General features: G+C 48.4%; 1 protein-coding gene and 1 long non-coding RNA gene across 2 annotated transcripts in view; one reads left to right on the top strand and one right to left on the bottom strand.

The window, feature by feature from the left end:
• LOC135056898 (VPS10 domain-containing receptor SorCS3-like) overlaps nucleotides 1–26,059 on the top strand; it is a 1,027,710-nt gene that overhangs the window by 240,512 nt on the left and 761,139 nt on the right.
• Nucleotides 7,234–20,010, bottom strand: LOC135058275 (uncharacterized). Its single transcript, XR_010244724.1, has 3 exons — nucleotides 19,752–20,010; nucleotides 7,768–7,805; nucleotides 7,234–7,668 (listed from the first exon to the last, which is right to left on the bottom strand). It is a non-coding gene; the product is annotated as an uncharacterized LOC135058275 (long non-coding RNA).

Below are 26,059 nucleotides of genomic sequence, written 5' to 3'. Positions count from 1 at the left end.
GTGTCTGAACTGACTTCACGTGTGGCAAGTTCAAAGGGCATCAGAACCTTGCACAACGTTGAAATCATTCTCCACTGCACTTGAGACAGGTGCATTCCACCTCCTATATCGTGCTCAATTGTATAGGCTTGAATGGCCTTTTGCTGCTCCTCCAACCTCTGAAGCATATAGAGGGTTGAATTCCACCTCGTTACCACTTCTTGCTTCAGATGATGGCAGGGCAGGTTCAGTAGTTTTTAGTGGTGCTCCAGTCTTCTGTACGTGGTGCCTGTACGCCGAAAGTGTCCCGCAATTCTTCTGGCCACCGACAGCATCTCTTGCACGCCCCTGTCGTTTTTTAAAAAATTCTGCACCACCAAATTCAAGGTATGTGCAAAACATGGGACGTGCTGGAATTTGCCCATATTTAATGCACACACAATATTGCTGGCGTTGTCCGATGCCACAAATCCACAGGAGAGTCCAATTGGGGTAAGCCATTCTGCGATGATCTTCCTCAGTTGCCGTAAGAGGTTTTTAGCTGTGTGCGTATTCTGGAAAGCGGTGATACAAAGCGTAGCCTGCCTAGGAAAGAGTTGGCGTTTGCGAGATGCTGCTACTGGTGCCGCCGCTGCTGTTCTTGCGGCGGGAGTCCATACATCTACCCAGTGGGCTGTCACAGTCATATAGTCCTGACCCTGCCCTGCTCCACTTGTCCACATGTCCGTGGTTAAGTGGACATTGGGTACAACTGCATTTTTTAGGACACTGGTGAGTCTTTTTCTGACGTCCGTGTACATTCTCGGTATCGCCTGCCTACAGAAGTGGAACCTAGATGGTATTTGGTAACGGGGGCACACTGCCTCAATAAATTGTCTAGTTCCCTGTGAACTAACGGCGGATACCGGACGCACGTCTAACACCAACATAGTTGTCAAGGCCTCAGTTATCCGCTTTGCAGCAGGATGACTGCTGTGATATTTCATCTTCCTCGCAAAGGACTGTTGGACAGTCAATTGCTTACTGGAAGTAGTACAAGTGGGCTTACGACTTCCCCTCTGGGATGACCATCGACTCCCAGCAGCAACAACAGCAGCGCCAGCAGCAGTAGGCGTTACACGCAAGGATGCATCGGAGGAATCCCAGGCAGGAGAGGACTCGTCAGAATTGCCAGTGACATGGCCTGCAGGACTATTGGCATTCCTGGGGAAGGAGGAAATTGACACTGAGGGAGTTGGTGGGGTGGTTTGCGTGAGCTTGGTTACAAGAGGAAGGGATTTACTGGTCAGTGGACTGCTTCCGCTGTCGCCCAAAGTTTTTGAACTTGTCACTGACTTATTATGAATGCGCTGCAGGTGACGTATAAGGGAGGATGTTCCGAGGTGGTTAACGTCCTTACCCCTACTTATTACAGCTTGACAAAGGGAACACACGGCTTGACAAATGTTGTCCGCATTTCTGGTGAAATACTTCCACACCGAAGAGCTGATTTTTTTGGTATTTTCACCAGGCATGTCAACGGCCATATTCCTCCCACGGACAACAGGTGTCTCCCCGGGTGCCTGACTTAAACAAACCACCTCACCATCAGAATCCTCCTGGTCAATTTCCTCCCCAGCGCCAGCAACACCCATATCCTCCTCATCCTGGTGTACTTCAACACTGACATCTTCAATCTGACTATCAGGAACTGGACTGCGGGTGCTCCTTCCAGCACTTGCAGGGGGCGTGCAAATGGTGGAAGGCGCATGCTCTTCACGTCCAGTGTTGGGAAGGTCAGGCATCGCAACCGACACAATTGGACTCTCCTTGTGGATTTGGGATTTCGAAGAATGCACAGTTCTTTGCTGTGCTGCTTTTGCCAGCTTGAGTCTTTTCATTTTTCTAGCGAGAGGCTGAGTGCTTCCATCCTCATGTGAAGCTGAACCACTAGCCATGAACATAGGCCAGGGCCTCAGCCGTTCCTTGCCACTCCGTGTGGTAAATGGCATATTGGCAAGTTTACGCTTCTCCTCCGACAATTTTATTTTAGGTTTTGGAGTCCTTTTTTTACTGATATTTGGTGTTTTGGATTTGACATGCTCTGTACTATGACATTGGGCATCGGCCTTGGCAGACGACGTTGCTGGCATTTCATCGTCTCGGCCATGACTAGTGGCAGCAGCTTCAGCACGAGGTGGAAGTGGATCTTGATCTTTCCCTAATTTTGGAACCTCAACATTTTTGTTCTCCATATTTTAATAGGCACAACTAAAAGGCACCTCAGGTAAACAATGGAGATGGATGGATACTAGTATACAATTATGGATGGACTGCCGAGTGCCGACACAGAGGTAGCTACAGCCGTGGACTATTGTACTGTACTGTGTCTGCTGCTAATATAGACTGGATGATAATGAGATGTAGTATGTATGTATAAAGAAGAAAGAAAAAAAAACCACGGGTAGGTGGTATACAATTATGGATGGACTGCCGAGTGCCGACACAGAGGTAGCTACAGCCGTGGACTACTGTACTGTGTCTGCTGCTAATATAGACTGGTTGATAAAGAGATGTAGTATGTATGTATAAAGAAGAAAGAAAAAAAAACCACGGGTAGGTGGTATACAATTATGGATGGACTGCCGAGTGCCGACACAGAGGTAGCTACAGCCGTGGACTACCGTACTGTGTCTGCTGCTAATATAGACTGGTTGATAATGAGATGTAGTATGTATAAAGAAGAAAGAAAAAAAAAACCACGGGTAGGTGGTATACAATTATGGACGGACTGCCGAGTGCCGACACAGAGGTAGCTACAGCCGTGGACTACCGTACTGTACTGTGTCTGCTGCTAATATAGACTGGATGATAATGAGATGTAGTATGTATAAAGAAGAAAGAAAAAAAACCACGGGTAGGTGGTATACAATTATGGACGGACTGCCGAGTGCCGACACAGAGGTAGCTACAGCCGTGGACTACCGTACTGTGTCTGCTGCTAATATAGACTGGTTGATAATGAGATGTAGTATGTATAAAGAAGAAAGAAAAAAAAAAACCACGGGTAGGTGGTATACAATTATGGACGGACTGCCGAGTGCCGACACAGAGGTAGCTACAGCCGTGGACTACCGTACTGTACTGTGTCTGCTGCTAATATAGACTGGTTGATAAAGAGATGTAGTATGTATGTATAAAGAAGAAAGAAAAAAAAACCACGGGTAGGTGGTATACAATTATGGATGGACTGCCGAGTGCCGACACAGAGGTAGCTACAGCCGTGGACTACTGTACTGTGTCTGCTGCTAATATAGACTGGTTGATAAAGAGATGTAGTATGTATGTATAAAGAAGAAAGAAAAAAAAACCACGGGTAGGTGGTATACAATTATGGACGGACTGCCGAGTGCCGACACAGAGGTAGCTACAGCCGTGGACTACCGTACTGTACTGTGTCTGCTGCTAATATAGACTGGTTGATAAAGAGATGTAGTATGTATGTATAAAGAAGAAAGAAAAAAAAAACCACGGGTAGGTGGTATACAATTATGGATGGACTGCCGAGTGCCGACACAGAGGTAGCTACAGCCGTGGACTACTGTACTGTGTCTGCTGCTAATATAGACTGGTTGATAAAGAGATGTAGTATGTATGTATAAAGAAGAAAGAAAAAAAAACCACGGGTAGGTGGTATACAATTATGGACGGACTGCCGAGTGCCGACACAGAGGTAGCTACAGCCGTGGACTACCATACTGTACTGTGTCTGCTGCTAATATAGACTGGTTGATAAAGAGATGTAGTATGTATGTATAAAGAAGAAAGAAAAAAAAAACACGGGTAGGTGGTATACAATTATGGATGGACTGCCGAGTGCCGACACAGAGGTAGCTACAGCCGTGGACTACTGTACTGTGTCTGCTGCTAATATAGACTGGTTGATAAAGAGATGTAGTATGTATGTATAAAGAAGAAAGAAAAAAAAAACCACGGGTAGGTGGTATACAATTATGGATGGACTGCCGAGTGCCGACACAGAGGTAGCTACAGCCGTGAACTACCGTACTGTGTCTGCTGCGACTGGATGATAAATAATGATATAAAAAATATATATATATCACTACTGCAGCCGGACAGGTATATATTATATAATGACGGACCTGCTGGACACTGTCTGTCAGCAGAATGAGTTTTTTATAGAATAAAAAAAAAAACACCACACAAGTCACACGACGAGTGTTTAACTTTTTCAGGCAATCACAATATAGTATACTACTAACTATACTGGTGGTCAGTGTGGTCAGGTCACTGGTCAGTCACACTGGCAGTGGCACTCCTGCAGCAAAAGTGTGCACTGTTTAATTTTAATAATATGTACTCCTGGCTCCTGCTATAACCTATAACTGGCACTGCTCCCCAGTCTCCCCCACAATTATAAGCTGTGTGAGCACAGTCAGATATATACATAGATGATGCAGCACACTGGGCTGAGCAGTGCACACAGATATGGTATGTGATTGAGTCACTGTGTATCGTTTTTTTCAGGCAGAGAACGGATTATATTAAATAAAACTGCACTGTCTGGTGGTCACTGTGGTCAGTCACTACTAAACTCTGCACTCTCTACAGTACTCCTAAGCTCCAGTAAATCAAGTGTCTCTGTCTCAAATCAATCTCACTCTCTCTCTTCTAATCTAAATGGAGAGGACGCCAGCCACGTCCTCTCCCTATCAATCTCAATGCACGTGTGAAAATGGCGGCGACGCGCGGCTCCTTATATAGAATCCGAGTCTCGCGAGAATCCGACAGCGTCATGATGACGTTCGGGCGCGCTCGGGTTAACCGAGCAAGGCGGGAAGATCCGAGTCGCTCGGACCCGTGAAAAAAAACATGAAGTTCGGGCGAGTTCGGATTCCGAGGAACCGAACCCGCTCATCTCTAGTTAAAACCCCATGAAAATGGTGCAGCGGCCATTTCCATGGAGTTCTGCGCATGTGTAGTAGAGAAATCACTGGGAAAATGGCTGCCGCACCATTTTTCCAGATATCTGCACATGCGCAGTAGGGTCTGAGTGCTCTAGTGCTCAGACTCTACAGCTCTCCCGGCACAGAGGAGGGGGCCCGAACCGAAGAGACAGCACACGGGCCTCCTCCTCTCTTAAAGCGCCCCTGAGGGGATGCCAGAACATTTTGCAGGGGGGCATAGGGCCTAATTCAAGGTTGATTGCAAAACAACATTTTCCTCTAATGGGCAAAACCATGTGCACTGCAGGTGGGGCAGATGTAACATGTGCAGAGAGAGGCCCTCATTCCGAGTTGATCGCTCGTTAGCTGCTTTTAGCAGCATTGCACACGCTAGGCACTCTGGGAGTGTATCTTAGCTTAGCAGAAGTGCGACAGAAAGATTAGCAGAACTGCTCGTAAATATTTTCCTGCAGTTTCTGAGCAGCTCCAGACCTACTCCTAGATTGCGATCACCTCAGTCCGTTTAGTTCCTGCTTTGACGTCACAAACACGCCCTGCGTTCGGCCAGCCACTCCCACGTTTCTCCCGGCACGCCTGCGTTTTTACCTGACACACCTGCGTTTTTTAGCACACTCCTGGAAAACGGCAATTTACCTCCCAGAAACACCCACTTCCTGTCAATCACTCACCGATCAGCAGTGCGACTGAAAAGCGCCGCTAGACCTTGTGTAAAACTGCATAGTTTTGTGTGAAAGTACTTCGCGCGTGCGTACTGCGGGCCATGCGCATGCGTAGAAATTACGATTTTAGCCTGATCGCTGTGCTGCGAAAATCTGCAGCGAGCGATCAACTTGGAATGAGGACTAGAGTTAGATTTGGGGGGGAGGGGGTGTTCAAACTGAAATCTAAATTGCAGTGTAAAAATAAAGCAGCCAGTATTTACCCTGCACAGAAACAATATAACCCACCCAAATCTAACTCTCTCTGCACATGTTACATCTGCCCACCTGCAGTGCACATGGCTTTGCCCATTAGAGGAAAATGGGGGTGATTCAGACCTGATCGTAGATGTGCTAAATTTAGCACATCTACGATCAGCTTCCCTGACATGCGCGGGGAAGGGGGGGGACGCCCAGCACAGGGATAGTCCGCACCGCATGTCAGACCCGACCCCGTCGTACAAGTACAAAAGCATCGCACAGCGGCAATGCTTTTGTACTGTAGGAGTAGCTCCCAGCCAGCGCAGCTCCTGAGCGCTGGCAGGAAGCTACTCGTCGCTGCCCGGGTCGCATTGGCTACATGTGATGTCACGCAGCCGCCGCAGCCCGCCCCGCCTCCAACGGTCCGGCCACGCCTGCATTGCCTGTACCACGCCCCCCTAAACGGCGGCCAAACGCTGCCGGCCCGCCCCCCTCCCGCCCAGCGACCGCCTCTGCCTGTCAATCAGCCCAGCAGCAATCAGGTCTGAATTAGGCCCATAATACACCCCTCCTATATACCCAATGAATTATTAGAATTCTCAATTACTTTGGAACATGCTTTGCAGCAAATCTGTTACATGTGAACGATTTCATGCAGAGGAGTGTGCAAATATTCCTCTTCCAGTTCATGAGAATTTACCTGGTTAATATTGCTTACATGGGGACAAGCCAATGGGGGGGGGGGACAAGCCAATGCCACACCCCCAGTCCCACACCCCCAGTCCCACACCCCTAGTCCCACACCCCCAATCCCAGTCCCACACCCCCAATCCCAGTCCCACACCCCCAGTCCCACACCCCCAGTTACAGTCCCACACCCCCAGTCCTACACCCCCAGTTACAGTCCCACACCCCCAGTCCCACACCCCCAGTTACAGTCCCACACCCCCAGTCCCACACCCCTAGTCCCACACCCCCAATGCCCGTCCCACACCCCCAATCCCAGTTCCACACCCCCAGTCCCACACCACTAGTCCCACACCCCCAATCCCAGTCCCACACCCCCAGTCCCACACCCCCGGTTACAGTCCCACACCCCCAGTCCCACACCCGTAGTTCCACACCCCCAGTCCCAGTCCCACACCCCCAGTCCCACACCCCTAGTCCCACACCCCCAGTCCCAGTCCCACACCCCCAATCCCAGTCCCACACCCCTAGTCCCACACCCCCAGTCCCACACCACCAATCCCAGTCCCACACCCCCAGTCCCAGTCCCACACCCCCAGGTCTCTATAGAAATTTGTAAATAAACTTTATAAAGCCTTCATGGTAATGTCATAAGGAGATGTGCAATAAAGGTGATCATCCGCAGCGAGCTCTGAGCGAAAGAAGACCGGGCTTTCGGAAACTCATCTTTGTTTAGTAATATAATTGTCCTGTTAATCTCTATTTTTTTTATATAGTCAGTGTCATAATTCTTATTTCCACCCAGAACAGCTGCAATCCATTCTCTTTTTATTGGTGTATTGCATGATCTAGTGGCAATCACAGAGAACATTTGTTATGCTCAAAGTATAGGACAGAATCTCATTCATATACTGGCTTCATCTTTTAAATGATTTATTCTCGTCGGCGAAAATGATGTTTCTCAAATAATGAGATGACTTGGTCGCTGTCTGAATTTAATTCAAAGAGTGTCCCGACAACTTCACAAGACGGTGCGTGAGACTTGGGTAGGCAGGAGCTGGCTGAGCTGAAACCATCTGTGCTGCTGTTGACATACGAAAGCTCTGATTGTAGCTCCACCCCCTACATTAGTAACACTTAAAAAAAAAAAGACTTATTAGTTATCAATAGCAAAAAAATATATACAATGCTTTTTGATGTAAATTTATATTTTGCTGGACGTAAGATATATTTACCAATATGTGGCCCAGACTTGAGCGTGCAGAAGCAGATTCTACAAATATTAAGTAATAGAGAGAAAAAAAACACCAACATCATTGTTCTAAAAATAGAATAAAAAGAAATAATAATTTTAATAGAAATTTAAATATATAGTCACTAGTGATGAGCGGGTTTGGTTCCTCGGAAACCGAACCCCCCCCGAACTTTACCCATTTTACACGGGTCAGAGGCATACTCGGATACTCCCGTATGGCTCGGTTAACCCGAGCGCGCCCGAACGTCATCATCCCGCTGTCGGATTCTCGCGAGATTCGGATTCTATATAAGCAGCCGCGCGTCGCCGACATTTTCACTCGTGCATTGGAAATGTTAGGGAGAGGACGTGGCTGGCGTCCTCTCCGTTTATTAATAATATTTGTGCTTATTGCTTAATTGTGGGGACTGGGGAGCAGCTGTATTATATAGGAGGAGTACGGTGCAGAGTTTTGCTGACAGTGACCACCAGTATACGTTGTCTGCCTGAAAAACACTCCATATCTGTGCTCAGTGTGCTGCATATATCTGTGCTCACACTGCCTTATTGTGGGGACTGGGGACCAGCAGTATATTATATAGGAGGAGTACAGTGCAGAGTTTTGCGTACCAGTGACCACCAGTATTATACGTTCTCTGCCTGAAAAACGCTCCATATCTGTGCTCAGTGTGCTGCATATATCTGTGCTCACACTGCTTTATTGTGGGGACTGGGGACCAGCAGTATTATATAGGAGGAGTACAGTGCAGAGTTTTGCTGACCAGTGACCACCAGTATTATACGTTGTCTGCCTGAAAAACACTCCATATCTGTGCTCAGTGTGCTGCATATATCTGTGCTCACACTGCTTTATTGTGGGCACTGGGGACCACCAGCATATTATATAGGAGGAGTACAGTGCAGAGTTTTGCTGACAGTGACCACCAGTATATATAGCAGTATATATATATATATATATATATATATATATATATATATATATAGCAATATATATATAGTAGTACTGCTGTACCTACCTCTGTGTCGTCAAGTATACTATCCATCCATACCTGTGGTGCATTTCAGTTGTGCGCAGTATATATAGTAGTAGGCCATTGCTATTGATACTGGCATATAATTCCACACATTAAAAAATGGAGAAAAAAATGTGGAGGTTAAAATAGGGAAAGATCAAGATCCACTTCCACCTCGTGCTGAAGCTGCTGCCACTAGTCATGGCCGAGACGATGAAATGCCATCAACGTCGTCTGCCAAGGCCGATGCCCAATGTCATAGTAGAGAGCATGTAAAATCCAAAAAAACAAAAGTTCAGTAAAATGACCCAAAAATCAAAATTGAAAGCGTCTGATGAGAAGCGTAAACTTGCCAATATGCCATTTACGACACGGAGTGGCAAGGAATGGCTGAGGCCCTGGCCTATGTTCATGGCTAGTGTTTCAGATTCACATGAGGATGGAAGCACTCATCCTCTCGCTAGAAAAATTAAAAGACTTAAGCTGGTAAAAGCACAGCAAAGAACTGTGCGTTCTTCTAAATCACAAATCCCCAAGGAGAGTCCAATTGTGTCGGTTTGCGATGCCTGACCTTCCCAACACTGGACGGGAAGAGCTTGCGCCTTCCACCATTTGCACGCCCCCTGCAAGTGCTGGAAGGAGCACCCGCAGTCCAGTTCCTGATAGTCAAATTGAAGATGTCACTGTTGAAGTACACCAGGATGAGGATATGGGTGTTGCTGGCGCTGGGGAGGAAATTGACAAGGAGGATTCTGATGGTGAGGTGGTTTGTTTAAGTCAGGCACTCGGGGAGACACCTGTTGTCCGTGGGACGAATATGGCCATTGACATGCCTGGTCAAAATACAAAAAAAATCACCTCTTGGAATTATTTCAACACAAATGCGGACAACAGGTGTCAAGCCGTGTGTTGCCTTTGTCAAACTGTAATAAGTAGGGGTAAGGACGTTAACCACCTAGGAACATCCTCCCTTATACGTCACCGGGTCCTCATTCATCAGAGGTCAGTGACAAGTTCAAAAACTTTGGATGACAGCGGAAGCAGTCCACTGACCACTAAATCCCTTCCTCTTGTAACCAAGCTCCTGAAAACCACACCACCAACTCCCTCAGTGTGAATTTCCACCTTACACAGGAAAGCCAATAGTCCTGCAGGCCATGTCACTGGCAAGTCTGACGAGTCCTCTCCTGCCTGGGATTCCTCCGATCCATCTTTGAGTGTAACGCCTACTGCTGCTGGCGCTGCTGTTGTTGCTGCTGGGAGTCGATCGTCATCCCAGAGGGGAAGTCGGAAGACCACTTGTACTACTTCCAGTAAGCAATTGACTGTCCAACAGTCCTTTGCGAGGAAGATGAAATATCACAGCAGTCATCCTGCTGCAAAGCGGATAACTCAGGCCTTGGCAGCCTGGGCGGTGAGAAACGTGTTTCTGGTATCCACTGTTAATTCAGAGGCAACTAGAGACTTGATTGAGGTACTGTGTCCCCGGTACCAAATACCATCTAGGTTCCATTTCAATAGGCAGGCGATATCGAAAATGTACACAGACCTCAAAAAAAGAGTCACCAGTGTCCTAAAAAATGCAGTTGTACCCAATGTCCACTTAACCACGGACATGTGGACAAGTGGAGCAGGGCAGACTCAGGACTATATGACTGTGACAGCCCACTGGGTAGATGTATTGCCTCCCGCAGCAAGAACAGCAGCGGCGGCACCAGTAGCAGCATCTAGCAAACCCCAACTCGTTCCTAGGCAGGCTACGCTTTGTATCACCGCTTTCCATAAGAGGCACACAGCTGACAACCTCTTACGGAAACTGAGGAACATCATCGCAGAATGGCTTACCCCAATTGGACTCTCCTGGGGATTTGTGACATCGGACAACGCCACCAATATTGTGCGTGCATTACATCTGGGCAAATTCCAGCACGTCCCATGTTTTGCACATACATTGAATTTGGTGGTGCAGAATTATTTAAAAAACGACATGGGGCGTGCAAGAGATGCTGTCGGTGGCCCGAAAAATTGCGGGCCACTTTCGGCATTCAGCCACCGCGTGCCGAAGACTGGAGCACCAGCAAACAGTCCTGAACCTGCCCTTCCATCATCTGAAGCAAGAGGTGGTAACGAGGTGGAATTCAACCCTCTATATGCTTCAGAGGATGGAGGAGCAGCAAAAGGCCATTCAAGCCTATACATCTGCCCACGATATAGGCAAAGGAGGGGGAATGCACCTGACTCAAGCGCAGTGGAGAATGATTTCAACGTTGTGCAAGGTTCTGCAACCCTTTGAACTTGCCACACGTGAAGTCAGTTCAGACACTGCCAGCCTGAGTCAGGTCATTCCCCTCATCAGGCTTTTGCAGAAGAAGCTGGAGACATTGAAGGAGGAGCTAAAACAGAGCGATTCCGCTAGGCATGTGGGACTTGTGGATGGAGCCCTTAATTCGCTTAACCAGGATTCACGGATGGTCAATCTGTTGAAATCAGAGCACTACATTTTGGCCACCGTGCTCGACCCTAGATTTAAAACCTACGTTGTATCTCTCTTTCCGGCAGACACAAGTCTGCAGAGGTTCAAAGACCTGCTGGTGAGAAAATTGTCAAGTCAAGCGGAACGTGAACCGTCAACAGCTCCTCCTTCACATTCTCCCGCAACTGGGGGTGCGAGGAAAAGGCTAAGAATTCCGAGCCCACCCGCTGGCGGTGATGCAGGGCAGTCTGGAGCGAGTGCTGACATCTGGTCCGGACTGAAGGACCTGGCAACGATTACTGACATGTCGTCTACTGTCACTGCATATGATTCTGTCACCATTGAAAGAATGGTGGAGGATTATATGAGTGACCGCATCCAAGTAGGCACGTCAGACAGTCTGTACGTATACTGGCAGGAAAAAGAGGCAATTTGGAGGCCCTTGCACAAACTGGCTGTATTTTGCCTAAGTTGCCCACCCTCCAGTGTGTTCTCCGAAAGAGTGTTTAGTGCAGCCGCTCACCTTGTCAGCAATCGGCGTACGAGGTTACTTCCAGAAAATGTGGAGAAGATGATGTTCATCAAAATGAATTATAATCAATTCCTCCGTGGAGACATTCACCAGCAATTGCCTCCAGAAAGTATACAGGGACCTGAGATGGTGGATTCCAGTGGGGACGAATTAATAATCTGTGAGGAGGGGGATGTACACAGTGAAAGGGTTGAGGAATCGGAGGATGATGATGAGGTGGACATCTTGCCTCTGTAAAGCCAGTTTGTGCAAGGAGAGATTGATTGCTTCTTTTTTGGTGGGGGTCCAAACCAACCAGTCATTTCAGTCACAGTCGTGTGGCAGACCCTGTCGCTGAAATGATGGGTTCGTTAAAGTGTGCATGTCCTGTTTATACAACATAAGGGTGGGTGGGAGGGCCCAAGGACAATTCCATCTTGCACCTCTTTTTTCTTTCAATTTTCTTTGCATCATGTGCTGTTTGGGGAATTTTTTTTTGAAGTGCCATCCTGCCTGACACTGCAGTGCCACTCCTAGATGGGCCAGGTGTTTGTGTCGGCCACTTGTGTCGCTTAGCTTAGTCACACAGCGAACTTGGTGCGCCTCTTTTTTTCTTTGCATCATGTGCTGTTTGGGAACAATTATTTTTGAAGTGCCATCCTGCCTGACACTGCAGTGCCACTCCTAGATGGGCCAGGTGTTCGTGTCGGCCACTTGTGTCGCTTAGCTTAGCCATCCAGCGACCTCGGTGCAAATTTTAGGACTAAAAATAATATTGTGAGGTGTGAGGTGTTCAGAATAGACTGAAAGTGAGTGGAAATTATGGTTATTGAGGTTAATAATACTATGGGATCAAAATGACCCCCAAATTCTATGATTTAAGCTGTTTTTGAGGGTTTTTTGTAAAAAAACACCCGAATCCAAAACACACCCGAATCCGACAAAAAATTTTCAGGGAGGTTTTGCCAAAACACGTCCGAATCCAAAACACGGCCGCGGAACCGAATCCAACACCAAAACACAAAACCCGAAAAATTTCCGGTGCACATCACTAGGTCACAGTATAATCTAGGAAATAAACAGTGGTATTGTGTAATCGAGTGTTGTACTTTATCCATTCACTTTCTGACAATCTGTAACGTAGTGATGCCGGCGAAATACAGTGATGAAGAAATCTTGCCAGGACTATGTCAGGAGGGTAGGGGTAGGGAGGTGGTGGGTATGGCTGTCATCCTGGGCTGGCTCTTAAGCTCATCAGTTGTTTAAATGAACAACAATGATCCGGGCAGTCAGTAATCACATGGTGGCACTGCAAGTAATCATTGAGAAGGGGGTTCAGTTCTGCTGGGACCTTCTGACTGGCTTTATGATCCTTATATCACTGACCTTTGTCAGGATACTGACCTTGATTCTTAGCTGCCTGTCCTGACCATTGTCTAGCTACTGACCTTGCTTCTTACTCGCATGCCATGACCTCTGTCTGGATACAGAGCTTACTTCTTAGCTACCTGTTCTGACCTATGACTGGATAATTACCTTATTTATTATCCTCCTGCCTTGACCTCTGCCTGGATAATGACCTTAAGTCTTAGTTGCCTGCCCTGACCTATGACTGGATACTGACCGTACTTCTTAGCCACCTGCCCTGACCTATGACTGGATACTGAGCTTACTTCTTAGCTACCTGCCCTTACCTATGACTGGATACTGAGCTTACTTCTTAGCTACCTGTCCTGACCTATGACTGGATAATTACCGTATTTATTATCCTCCTGCCCTGACCTCTGCCTGTATAATGACCTTAAGTCTTAGTTGCCTGCCCTGACCTATGACTGGATACTGACCTTACTTCTTAGCCACCTGCCCTGACCTCTGCCTGGATACTGACCTTTCCCATTTACAGCCTATCCTAAACACAGGGCACTTAAATGAGGTGACGGTACCCAGATCTGGGCCTGTTTAGGGGTCTGAGCCTTCCAGGGAGGTATAACCACTCCTCCAACATGGTGTCGCCAGCACACATTCCATATCTTTATAAAACACAGCCACCATACTCATTCATTTTCACCTGACTGCGCCACCCAGACAGATACTTGTATCATTTCCAGTAAACAAAAAAATACATTTTTAACTTAGTGGCTTCATATTTATGGGCCAGTGTTTGCGAAAGGAAAATGGACTGGCCCAAACTGGTCCCCAACAAGTCTTTCGCTGCCAGTATTTTACAACGGTGCACTTAACCACTGATCCACGACGGGTGGCTGTACCAGAATGACTCTTCATCATGTATAGCACAAAGAAAACATCCTATTACACCAAGCCCGTCGCACCTTATAAAAGCGGTAATATCTTACGCCGGATCCTGTAGCAATCTATTTTATCTCTCGTCCCCTGCAGAAGAAAATTATACTTGTACATTGCATTTAGGTCAAGAGCGTCCTGTAAAGCTTTTAAACGCTGGCAGCGGTTTCCTGTGATCTGCTTAAAAACTCTTTTATTTTCAATTTGGTGTCTGTTGTAATCATTCATCCTCATATATAACCGCTTACCTTTATCACCGTATACAACATCTCATCCTTACTGTGCGCCTTTTCTTCTGGTCCTCAGCAGGCGCCTCATCTTGCATTTCTCAATTTCTCCTACTGTCTCTTTCCTGTCCTTTGTATATTTACTTTTATTATACTTATTATACTTTGTAGTGTAGCTGATTTATTTCATTCTTACCGCCTGTTTTACCTACACCTTGTCCACGTCGCTGTCCCGGGTATGGTGAGTGGCGCAGAGCAAGTCGCAGGGGGCATTTGCTGCTCAGTGTAATGCATTGGTGTATTTATTGAAGGGAGAATGCACCTTCTTTGGGGATAATGGGTATATTCCTAAGAGACAGGACTTCTATGGACCCTGGCAAACTTACATATGCCAATATGTGGAAGCAGATTTAAGAAGGATTGCGGTGGTACATGTTCCACCGCACTCCTCATATAATCACTGCAAAAAGGGTATGATACCGGAAACATGCTTTATTTACGTTATGTTAATGTCTGCAGCTTACCGGTCTGCCAGGTATCTCTGTGTTCTGATTCTATGCACATTTTATAGTTTTTGTACAATACGTTGCAAGGACTCTCTTGCGCTACCGAGCCTTGTGGAACCTTGTAAATAAACGAGCATGGCGAGTTCTGCACGAGTCGCAGCAATACATGATACAACTTCTGAGCATTTTATCCGTCCAATGCTCCCTAGTGCAAACCTCACATCTAAGCAGAGTTTATCACCCTCTCATCAGCACCCTAACACGATCATTGAAGGGCCTACTCACAGCCAGATAAAGTGTGTGTGTGTGTGGGGGGAAGGGGGGGGGGGGGGGTGCGGGGTGCAAGGTATACTGTAACCCTGCCCCCCTTCCCCCTCTGTCAGTGGTCGTCCCCCCGGCCAGAGCACACTGACATCACTAGCTCTCCCTCTTGTGCAGCAGCAGAACCAGGCAGCCAGAATACGAGAAGGACAGTATGCAGTGCAGGCTGAGACACAGGAGTATCAGGTTTTATGACCTACCGATGGAGCTTCCCGACAAGAGGAGTGCAAACCTCACATCTAAGCAGAGTTTATCACCCTCTCATCAGCACCCTAACACGATCATTGAAGGGCCTACTCACAGCCAGATAAAGTGTGTGTGTGTGTGGGGGGAAGGGGGGGGGGGTGCGGGGTGCAAGGTATACTGTAACCCTGCCCCCCCCCCTCTGTCAGTGGTCGTCCCCCCGGCCAGAGCACACTGACATCACTAGCTCTCCCTCTTGTGCAGCAGCAGAACCAGGCAGCCAGAATACGAGAAGGACAGTATGCAGTGCAGGCTGAGACACAGGAGTATCAGGTTTTATGACCTACCGATGGAGCTTCCCGACAAGAGGAGAGGTAGGATGGAGGATAGAGCTGTAAGTGATACCTGGTTCCCAACTTCTTCTCTTCTTCTGTGTTGAAATACCTTTCTTATCACTTAAATAGTTCAACACAGGTGACACCCATCACATACTAAGAGGAAAGTCTAGCAGAACATTTCATCCCTTCTGCAATGGATCATGTTAGGAGGTATGTACAATTTAATATACAGTCCCCCCCCTTCACACCCCTTGCCTCTCACTCCCCCCCCCCCCCCCAGGCTTAATCCAGCCCTAGGCAAACTTGCTTACTTAATACTCCTCTTTGGGAGAAGCAGTTGGGCACTTCGGGGAAGGGGGGGGGGTTCTATGTCATTAGGTGATCGGCGTAATTTTAGCCCCGCCCCTTCTATACAGAGCCACTATTCCCAGGATTATCACCATATCCTGCTGCAGTGTGCAGGATGTAGGAGGAGCGGATGCTGGGGACTACCTGAAAAGTCTCCCGCAACTTTCGGGACTGTAGGTAAGTATGGGTTTTGTGCAAAGCGTTCTGGCAATGTGCGTGTCTCATGTACATTGAGATTCGCCTTAGAAGGGGTTCAGCCTTTCTGGCTTCTCTGGTCCCCCACTGCTGGGTATACGTAACGCCATAACAGTAGAGCCTCTTTGCTGTATCCATAGCAAATTATGGGGACTGCAGACAGATGCCAGGTCTGCGATTACTCTGCAGCAGTAGTCTGTCCCTCTCCCTGACGAGCTCCATTGCTGTGTCCCTGACAGGTAGAGCATGACCATTACTCAATTTCCCGGGAATATTTCCTTCCGTCCAGCTCTACCCCCCATAACTGATAAGAAATTGCTCATGGTGCCCTATGACGGAGGGGAGACTGTAGCCCCTGTGAAATCTCCTCACCCTCTGCAGTCCGCAGGCCGCTAATGGTGGCCGCTCCAGAGCTATTAGCTTAACTCCAGTCATTTCCAGCTCCTAAGGTTACAATAAGGCCATGTTAGATCTGCAAGGAGGCACAATGGAAGGAAAATGTTTACACAGTTGTGAAATGAATGTTATTTGGTTGCGCGGCTTTGTATTATCTTCCCACTGGCTTTTACATATACCCCCATACCTAGAGCAATGCACATCAGTGCACACAGCCACCTGCCTCCCAGATATGTAGAACTGCAATAAAAATCGTTACACTTATCGCAGGTGGGTTATTTCCTATTTATAGCGATGGACGGACGGCGAGCCCAGCAGCAGCAACGTTTTTATCGGGACAGGCACAATTTTGAGAGACCAAAACAGATATGGCCCAGTGGATGGAGGGTGTGGATAAATGGACAGCTCCGGGGCGAGGCTGAGTGGCCCTGTGGGCGTCTAGGGAGTACCTGAGTCTGTCTTAATTTCCTGTAAAATGTTGGGAGGTGCACAGACACCATAACTCATTGCAATGTACTGTCTATAATGAGTGGGATACATGCCTTATGTCTGTGTTTCATATATATTCATACTGCGTGGTGACTATATAATGTCGGTACTGTATGACACTGCCATAATGTTGACATATTAACAACTTAGACATCTATCCATTATGATTACTCTAACCCTAAAATATATTTTCACTATATATATATATATATATATATATATATATATTAGTGATGAGCGGGTTCGGATCCTCGGGATCCGAACCCGCCCGAACTTCACCCTTTTTTGCACGGTTCCGAGCAGACTCGGATCCTCCTGCCTTGCTCGGTTAACCCGAGCGCGCCCGAACGTCATCATCCCGCGGTCAGATTCTCGCGAGATTCGGATTCTATATAAAGCCGCGCGTCGCCGCCATTTTTCACTCGTGCATTGGAGATGATCGTGAGAGGACGTGGCTGGCGTCCTCTCAGTTTCTATGTTCAATGGGCTGCAAATTGTGCTGCAAATATCTGTGCTCAGTGTGCTGCAAATATCTGTGCTCAGTGTGCTAATTGCTTTATTGTGGGGACTGGGGACCAGCAGTATTATATAGGAGGAGTACAGTGCAGAGTTTTGCTGACCAGTAACCACCAGTATTATACGTTATTTGCCTGAAAAACGCTCCATATCTGTGCTTAGTGTGCTGCATATATCTGTGCTCACACTGCTTTATTGTGGGGACTGGGGACCACCAGTATTATATAGGAGGAGTACAGTGCAGTGCAGAGTTTTGCTGACCAGTGACCAGTGACCACCAGTATTTTACGTTCTCTGCCTGAAAAATGCTCCATATCTGTGCTCAGTGTGCTGCAAATATCTGTGCTCACACTGCTTTATTGTGGGGACTGGGGACTACCAGTATTATATAGGAGGAGTACAGTGCAGAGTTTTGCTGACCAGTGACCAGTGACCACCAGTATTATACGTTCTCTACCTGAAAAACGCTCCATATCTGTGCTCAGTGTGCTGCAAATATCTGTACTCACACTGCTTTATTGTGGGGACTGGGGACCACCAGTATTATATAGGAGGAGTACAGTGCAGAGTTTTGCTGACCAGTGACCAGTGACCACCAGTATTATACGTTCTCTGCCTGAAAAACGCTCCATATCTGTGCTCAGTGCGCTGCAAATATCTGTGCTCACACTGCTTTATTGTGGGGACTGGGGACCACCAGTATTATATAGGAGGAGTACAGTGCAGAGTTTTGCTGACCAGTGACCACCAGTATTATACGTTCTCTGCCTGAAAAACGCTCCATATCTGTGCTCAGTGTGCTGCAAATATCTGTGCTCACACTGCTTTATTGTGGGGACTGGGGACCACCAGTATTATATAGGAGGAGTACAGTGCAGAGTTTTGCTGACCAGTGACCACCAGTATTATACGTTCTCTGCCTGAAAAACGCTCCATATCTGTGCTCAGTGTGCTGCATTTATCTGTGCTCACACTGCTTTATTGTGGGGACTGTGGACCACCAGTATTATATAGGAGGAGTACAGTGCAGAGTTTTGCTGACCAGTGACCAGTGACCACCAGTATTATACGTTCTCTGCCTGAAAAACACTCCATATCTGTGCTCAGTGTGCTGCAAATATCTGTGCTCACACTGCTTTATTGTGGGAACTGGGGACCACCAGTATTATATAGGAGGAGTACAGTGCAGAGTTTTGCCAGGGCCGAAACTAGGAGTTTTGGCACCCGGGGCGAGCCATTAACTTAGCGCCCCTCGCGCGCGCGCGCGCGTGTGTGTGTGTGTGTATATATATATATATATATATATATATATATATATATAGTAGCAAAAGGTGTGGCACTAAAGCTGATTCTCTGTAATTAAGAGACACACACGGTCCTGCATTTTAAACACAGGACCGTGTGTGTCTCTTAATTACAGAGAATCAGCTTCAATGCCGCACCTTTTGCTTCTGTATCTGCTTACACCTGTGAGGGCACCAGCAAAATAATTCATACTACACTGGGAGTGCCGGACCTTTGGTTACACAATGTATATATCTCTCTCTCTAAACTTCATAAGGGCAAAGGGGATCGCTAGGCATTTTCATAATTTCTATTTTAATTTTTTATTTATTTGGGCTACGGATGAAGGAGAAATAAAATAATAACCCATATATTAATACATACATAAAATCACACACCAATACAAAATACATACTGTCACGCACACATACATTCACTCACATACATACATACATACATATAATCACACACCTGTACAAACACATGTATACTGACACATATGTATAGTGACACACAAGCACACATACAGATGGGATGTAGTTATGTGACCGCTGGTCACAGTAGATCCCCCTATATCCCGCCCCCTCACAATCCCGACGGTCGGCATGCCGACCAACAGGGACCACTCCCACCCCAGCGTGGCGAGCACAGCGAGCCCGCAAATAGGCTTGCTGCGCTCGCCACCCCCCCTTTCCCTCGACGGCATTCCGCTCCCGGGATACCAGCGTCAGTATGCCCGGTCACGCATGCCACACCCATACAGATATGTAGTCACACACCTATTCACATACAATCACACACATTCATACATACATATAGCAGTCACAGAAACATACAGTGCCCCTTCCCTGAGTTATACTCACTGTTTAGGCTGTGCTGCTCTTCTCCCCTCCTCTTGCCCACGCTGTTGCTGGCTGGCATGGCACTGTGTGTACAGTGCCGTTTAGCCCCGCCCCCTTTTCGGAATTTCTGTTCACTGCAGCAGTGGCTGCAATTATTAAAGTAACTGGCAGTGGGGTGAGCGGGGGAAGGGGGAGAGGGGTTAGTAATTTGTCCCCTGTGCCCCCTCTTAATGCGTCTCTGCTGTACCGATCACTGCACGCTGCAGAGTTGAAACTGAAAGTAAAGTACAGCACCCGGCAGCAAGGGCTGCTGGGAGATGTAGTTTATTTTCAGTGTCATCTCTACGATGCGGTGAGTGTGCCTGCTGGCTAGGCGGGAGCTTGCAGAGTCTGGAGCTCGAGCTCCCCGGCTGTATGCTATCGCTGCCGCATAGGGAGGGGGCGTTAGGGGGGATTAGTGACAGTCTTGGCGCCCTCTCCATTCTGGCGCCCAGGTCACATGCCCCCCTAGCCCCCCCCCCCCCTAGTTTCGGCTCTGGTTTTGCTGACCAGTGACCAGTGACCACCAGTATTATACGTTCTCTGCCTGAAAAACGCTCCATATCTGTGCTCAGTGTGCTGCATATATCTGTGCTCACACTGCTTTATTGTGTGGACTGGGGACCACCAGTATTATATAGGAGGAGTACAGTGCAGAGTTTTGCTGACCAGTGACCACCAGTATTATACGTTCTCTGCATGAAAAACGCTCCATATCTGTGCTCAGTGTGCTGCAAATATCTGTACTCACACTGCTTTATTGTGGGGACTGGGGACCACCAGTATTATACAGGAGGAGTACAGTGCAGAGTTTTGCTGACCAGTGACCAGTGACCACCAGTATTATACGTTCTCTACCTGAAAAACGCTCCATATCTGTGCTCAGTGTGCTGCAAATATCTGTGCTCACACTGCTTTATTGTGGGGACTGGGGACCACCAGTATTATATAGGAGGAGTACAGTGCAGAGTTTTGCTGACCAGTGACCAGTGACCACCAGTATTATACGTTCTCTGCCTGAAAAACGCTCCATATCTGTGCTGCATTGTAGTATATATAGTAGGAGTACAGTGCATCATTTTGCTGACCACCAGTATATAATATATAGCAGTACGGTACAGTAGGCCACTGCTCTACCTACCTCTGTGTCGTCAATTATACTATCCATCCATACCTGTGATGATTTAAGTTTTGCACAGTATATATATAGTAGGAGGACAGTGCATAATTTTGGTGACCACCAGTATATAATATATAGCAGTACGGTACAGTAGGCCACTGCTCTACCTACCTCTGTGTCGTCAAGTATACTATCCATCCATACCTGTGGTGCATTTCAGTTGTGCGCAGTATATATAGTAGTAGGCCATTGCTATTGATACTGGCATATAATTCCACACATTAAAAATGGAGAACAAAAATGTGGAGGGTAAAAAAGGGAAAGATCAAGATCCACTTCCACCTCGTGCTGAAGCTGCTGCCACTAGTCATGGCCGAGACAATGAAATGCCATCAACGTCGTCTGCCAAGGCCGATGACCAATGTCATAGTAGAGAGCATGTAAAATCCAAACAAATAAAGTTCAGTAAAATGACCCAAAAATCTAAATCTAAATCGTTTGAGAAGCGTAAACTTGCCAATTTGCCATTTACGACACGGAGTGGCAAGGAACGGCTGAGGGCCTGGCCTATATTCATGGCTAGTGGTTCAGCTTCACATGAGGATGGAAGCACTCATCCTCTCGCTAGAAAACTGCAGTGCCACTCCTAGATGGGCCAGGTGTTTGTGTCGGCCACTTGGGTCGCTTAGCTTAGCCATCCAGCGACCTTGGTGCACCTCTTTTTTTCTTTGCATCATGTGCTGTTTGGGGACTATTTTTTTTAAATCGGCCATCCTGTCTGACACTGCAGTACCACTCCTAGATGGGCCAGGTGTTTGTGTCGGCCACTTGGGTCGCTTAGCTTAGTCACACATCTACCTCATTGCACCTCTTTTTTTCTTTGCATCATGTGCTGTTTGGGGACTATTTTTTTTAAATCTGCCATCCTGTCTGACACTGCAGTGCCACTCCTAGATGGGCCAGGTGTTTGTGTCGGCCACTTGGGTCGCTTAGCTTAGTCACATAGCTACCTCATTGCACCTCTTTTTCTCTTTTCTTCACATCATGTGCTGTTTGGGGACAATTTTTTTGAAGTGCCATCCTGTCTGACACTGCAGTGCCACTCCTAGATGGGCCAGGTGTTTGTGTCGGCCACTTGGGTCGCTTAGCTTAGCCATCCAGCGACCTCGGTGCAAATTTTAGGACTAAAAATAATATTGTGAGGTGTGAGGTGTTCAGAATAGACTGGAAATGAGTGGAAATTATGGTTATTGAGGTTAATAATACTATGGGATCAAAATGACCCCCAAATTCTATGATTGAAGCTGTTTTTGAGGGGTTTTTGTAAAAAAACACCCGAATCCAAAACACACCCGAATCCGACAAAAAAATTTCAGGGAGGTTTTGCCAAAACGCGTCCGAATCCAAAACACGGCCGCGAAACCGAATCCAAAACCAAAACCCGAAAAATGTCCGGTGCACATCACTAATATATATATATATATATATATATATACACACACACTGTAGTGAATGTTGACTTGATGACTGCAAACCTATTGAGTTGTCTAAATTGATTAGTGCTGCTAGCCCCCCCCCCCCCCCCCCCCTGCCCCCGGGCTGCACATGCAGCATCATATTTTGCAGGGTAGTGGGAGAGAGGGCAACCACCACCACACGGGGTCCTTGGAATCCTCTCGGCTGCCATCCATAATACTCAGTAATATGATCCCTGCAGCATAGGGCAAACTTTGGGCCTAATTCAGATGTGATCGCTGGGCTGCGTTTTTTGCAGCCCTGCGATCAGATAGTCGCCGCCTACAGGGGGAGTGTATAATCCATGTGCAGGTGTGCGATCGCAGGTGTTGCAGAGCTACTCAAAAATCAGTTTGTTTAGTCTCTGCGCAGCCCATGACTTACTTATCCAGTGCGATTGAATCCTGCTGACGTCAGACACCCGCCCTGAAAACGCTTGAGCCCGCCCGCTTTTTTCCGGACACTCCCTGAAAACGGTCAGTTGCCACCCATAAACGGCCCCTTCCTCTCAATTACGCTGAGAACGCCCATGTGAATGGATGCTTCGCACCACCCCGACGCTGACTGCCGATGACCGTTGCAGCCGTCCGACGCGCCGGCGCATTGGGGCTCATACGCATGCGCAGTTCAGATCTGATCGCCCGCTGTGCAAAAACGCACACCAGCAATCAAATCAGTGACCTGTTGTACTAAGAAGCTGTGAGGCCATTATGTAAAAGACGGGAGGGGTCGTGTGAGTTTATTGAGCAGTGACAGCTAATATTTTACATTAGTATGTACGAAGGTAATATAAAGGATATCACCGGAGTCTTTACGCTAGACAAGTCAATCACGCTCTTTCAGTCTGCCAGGAGCAGACACAGGGGGTAATACTGCATCACAGCAGCAGCGATCGCAGTGTGAATTTTTTTGTGGCGTCTGCACGTGCGCACCCCGGGAGCCCAGTGAGATGCTAAAAGCATCTCAGGGCTGCGATCGCCTGGGTGGGAGGGGGTATGGCAATGGCGTTAGAGCGTGGTCCGGACCACGCAGGCACGTCTGGACTGTTGGGGGGCTGACCGCGGCAGCTATGTGACATCACGTGCGACTTGGGATGCGGCAGGTAGCTCCCTGCCAGAGCGCAGGAACTGCGCAGGCAGGGAGCTACTCACCGGGTGCAAAAGCTTCGCCGCCGTTTGATGCTTTCGCACCAGTGTGGGGGGAGAGGAGGGAGAACCAGACATGCGGGGCGGACTATCCCTGTGCTGGGTTTCCCCCCGCATGTCTGGGAAAATGATCGTAGCTGTGCTAAATATTGCAAGTCTACGATCAGATCTGAATTAGGCCCACAGAGTGACTGACACCTGGGCGGCCTCCTTGCAGCGACGCACAGTGCAGACCTGCAGCCAGATACACACAATCAGTGATTGACTGTACTGTGGAAATGCTGGACAGGGACAGCGATAATCTCAGCGGCTGGGAGAAGCCGGATTGGCGAGCGACGGAATACATTTGCAGAACGGTTACGTGTCAGACTCTCGTGTGTCTGCACGCAGTAATCACAGCGCTCTCTCAGATGTCTATGTGATGCACAGGACTCCTGTGCACCTTCCAACACTCTCTCTGGTCTTCGTTCTGTGCCCTCCACCGGAGTCAAACGCATTTGTACTCGGGGCGGCTGGAAACAAAGCCTGGTATATCTCGTTTCCCATATGCAAAGCACTTTTACTAATTTAAACTTGGCAAGATCTATAGATAGGGTTTAATGAACTAAAGTAATTTTCCTTCACAGTAAAATTTTATAGGCCTGAAAGGTCTTTGCTGCAAGTGAATGTGCTCACACAGGGAAGAGACAGCTGATTTACTGCGTGTGCGCTTTATTAGACGTTTCTGTTGGGCGTAGCCGGGGCTTATTGGTGTCTTCAGGTCACAGTTTGGTGGAGGGGGTGAAAATCCTTGGTCACCTTGTCACCTGCCGAAGGAGGTGGTAGATGTAATTGAATCCATGAAATATGTATAAAGTGTCGTGCAGTGCACAGGGGAGTCTGTCGCATTTATCACTCTGTTTGCAGCAGATGCCGGGGTTGCGTACGCATTACGTACGACTCAGAATGTGGCCGTTTATGAGATTCCGCTCCAATAGATCTTGTAGTCATTGGCATATGTATAGTGGGTTGCACCCGTGTAATTATACTTAACTCTCCGGAGTGCTGTGTCGACCGTACTGCAGACAGAAATCACAGGGAAAATGGCCTGGTGGCCATTTTCCTGGAGATTTGCACAGGACTGCACTGCCAGAGAAGAGGGGACCAGCACGGAGCCTGCACACAAACCCTCTCCTCTCTTAAACTGCCCCTTCTTGGAGTGGAAGGTCCCAGCAAAAAGTGCTGCACCGTAAATGATATTATCACAGCCCCGCCCATAGGCGTTTCTATAATGGGCGCAGTATGTGCAGTGTACACGGGCCCCTAGGTCCAGTGGGGGGGGGGGCCCACACTGCACCCATATAGTATACTTACTCCTCTGAAGTCCCGTGGCAGCAGCCCTGAAGTGCGGGCACAAATCACTGGGAAAATGGCTGCCGCAGCCATTCCTGATTGATTTGTGCATGCGCATTGGAGATGTTCTCGGAGACCTGCGCATGGGCAGTAGACTCTAGCCCGCAGCAGAAGCAGCACACGGGTCCCCTCCTCTCTTAAAACGCCCCCTAATACCGCGATTTGCAGCATTTTGTGCTGGGAGGCGGGGCAAGGATGGGGTGGAGGGTAAAAAACATGAAGATTCTTTCTCAGCCACAGACTAAATGAACGATTGCTCATTTACAGTATGGCAGATTTATTACTGGCCAAACCAGAGATGAGTGACCCCCAGGGCCGGCGCTACCACTAGGCAGCTTTAGGCAGCTGCCTATGGGCGGCGACCACTGGAGGGCGGCACCGCACAGTGAACGAGAGAACGCTTCAGCTCAGCCAAACTCCTCCTATTCAGTAAGAGACGAGGAGCAGCTTACGAGCTGGAACTGGCGCTCCCCCCGCATCTGATCACCATACCTGCTGCCTGCCCGAGTCCCCCCTCCTGCATCTTGTCACCTGCTCCAGCTCCCCCACACGGCTGTTCAGCTCCGGCTCCCGCTGCCTCCCCCCCCCTTGCATCTCGTCACTCGGCTGCTCCCCCTCACGGCTGTACGGCTTCAGCTACCGCTGCCTTCCCCCCGCCCCCCCCCCCTGCATCTCGTCGCTCACCCGGCTGGTTCGGCTCCCGCTGCCGCCCCCCCCCCCCCCTCCCTGCATCTCGTCACCTGCTCCCCCCACGTCTATTCGGCTCCGGCTCCCGCTGCCTTCCCCCCCGCCTTCATCTCGTCACCTGGCTGCTCCCCCCATGGCTATTCAGCTCCCCTCGCCTCCCCTCCCTCCCCCCTGCATCTGGTTACTAGAAGTTCCTCCTACCCCCGCAATTCGTTGCCCCCCCCCTCCTGCATCTTATTACTATCCCCCCCCCGCGCAATTCGGCTCCAACATGTTGCCTCCCCCACCTGCATCTTATTACCAGATCCCCCCCCCCGCAATTCGGCTCCCGCATGTTGCCTCCCCCCCCCATGCATCTTGTTACTCCCCCCCCACACACACAATTCGGCTCCCACAAGTTGCCCCCCCCCCCCCGCTGCATCTTATTACTA

Source organism: Pseudophryne corroboree, chromosome 3 (genome assembly GCF_028390025.1).
Source record: "Pseudophryne corroboree isolate aPseCor3 chromosome 3, aPseCor3.hap2, whole genome shotgun sequence".
Taxonomy (NCBI): Eukaryota; Metazoa; Chordata; class Amphibia; order Anura; family Myobatrachidae; genus Pseudophryne; species Pseudophryne corroboree.
This window is presented reverse-complemented; position numbering and strand designations above follow the sequence as displayed.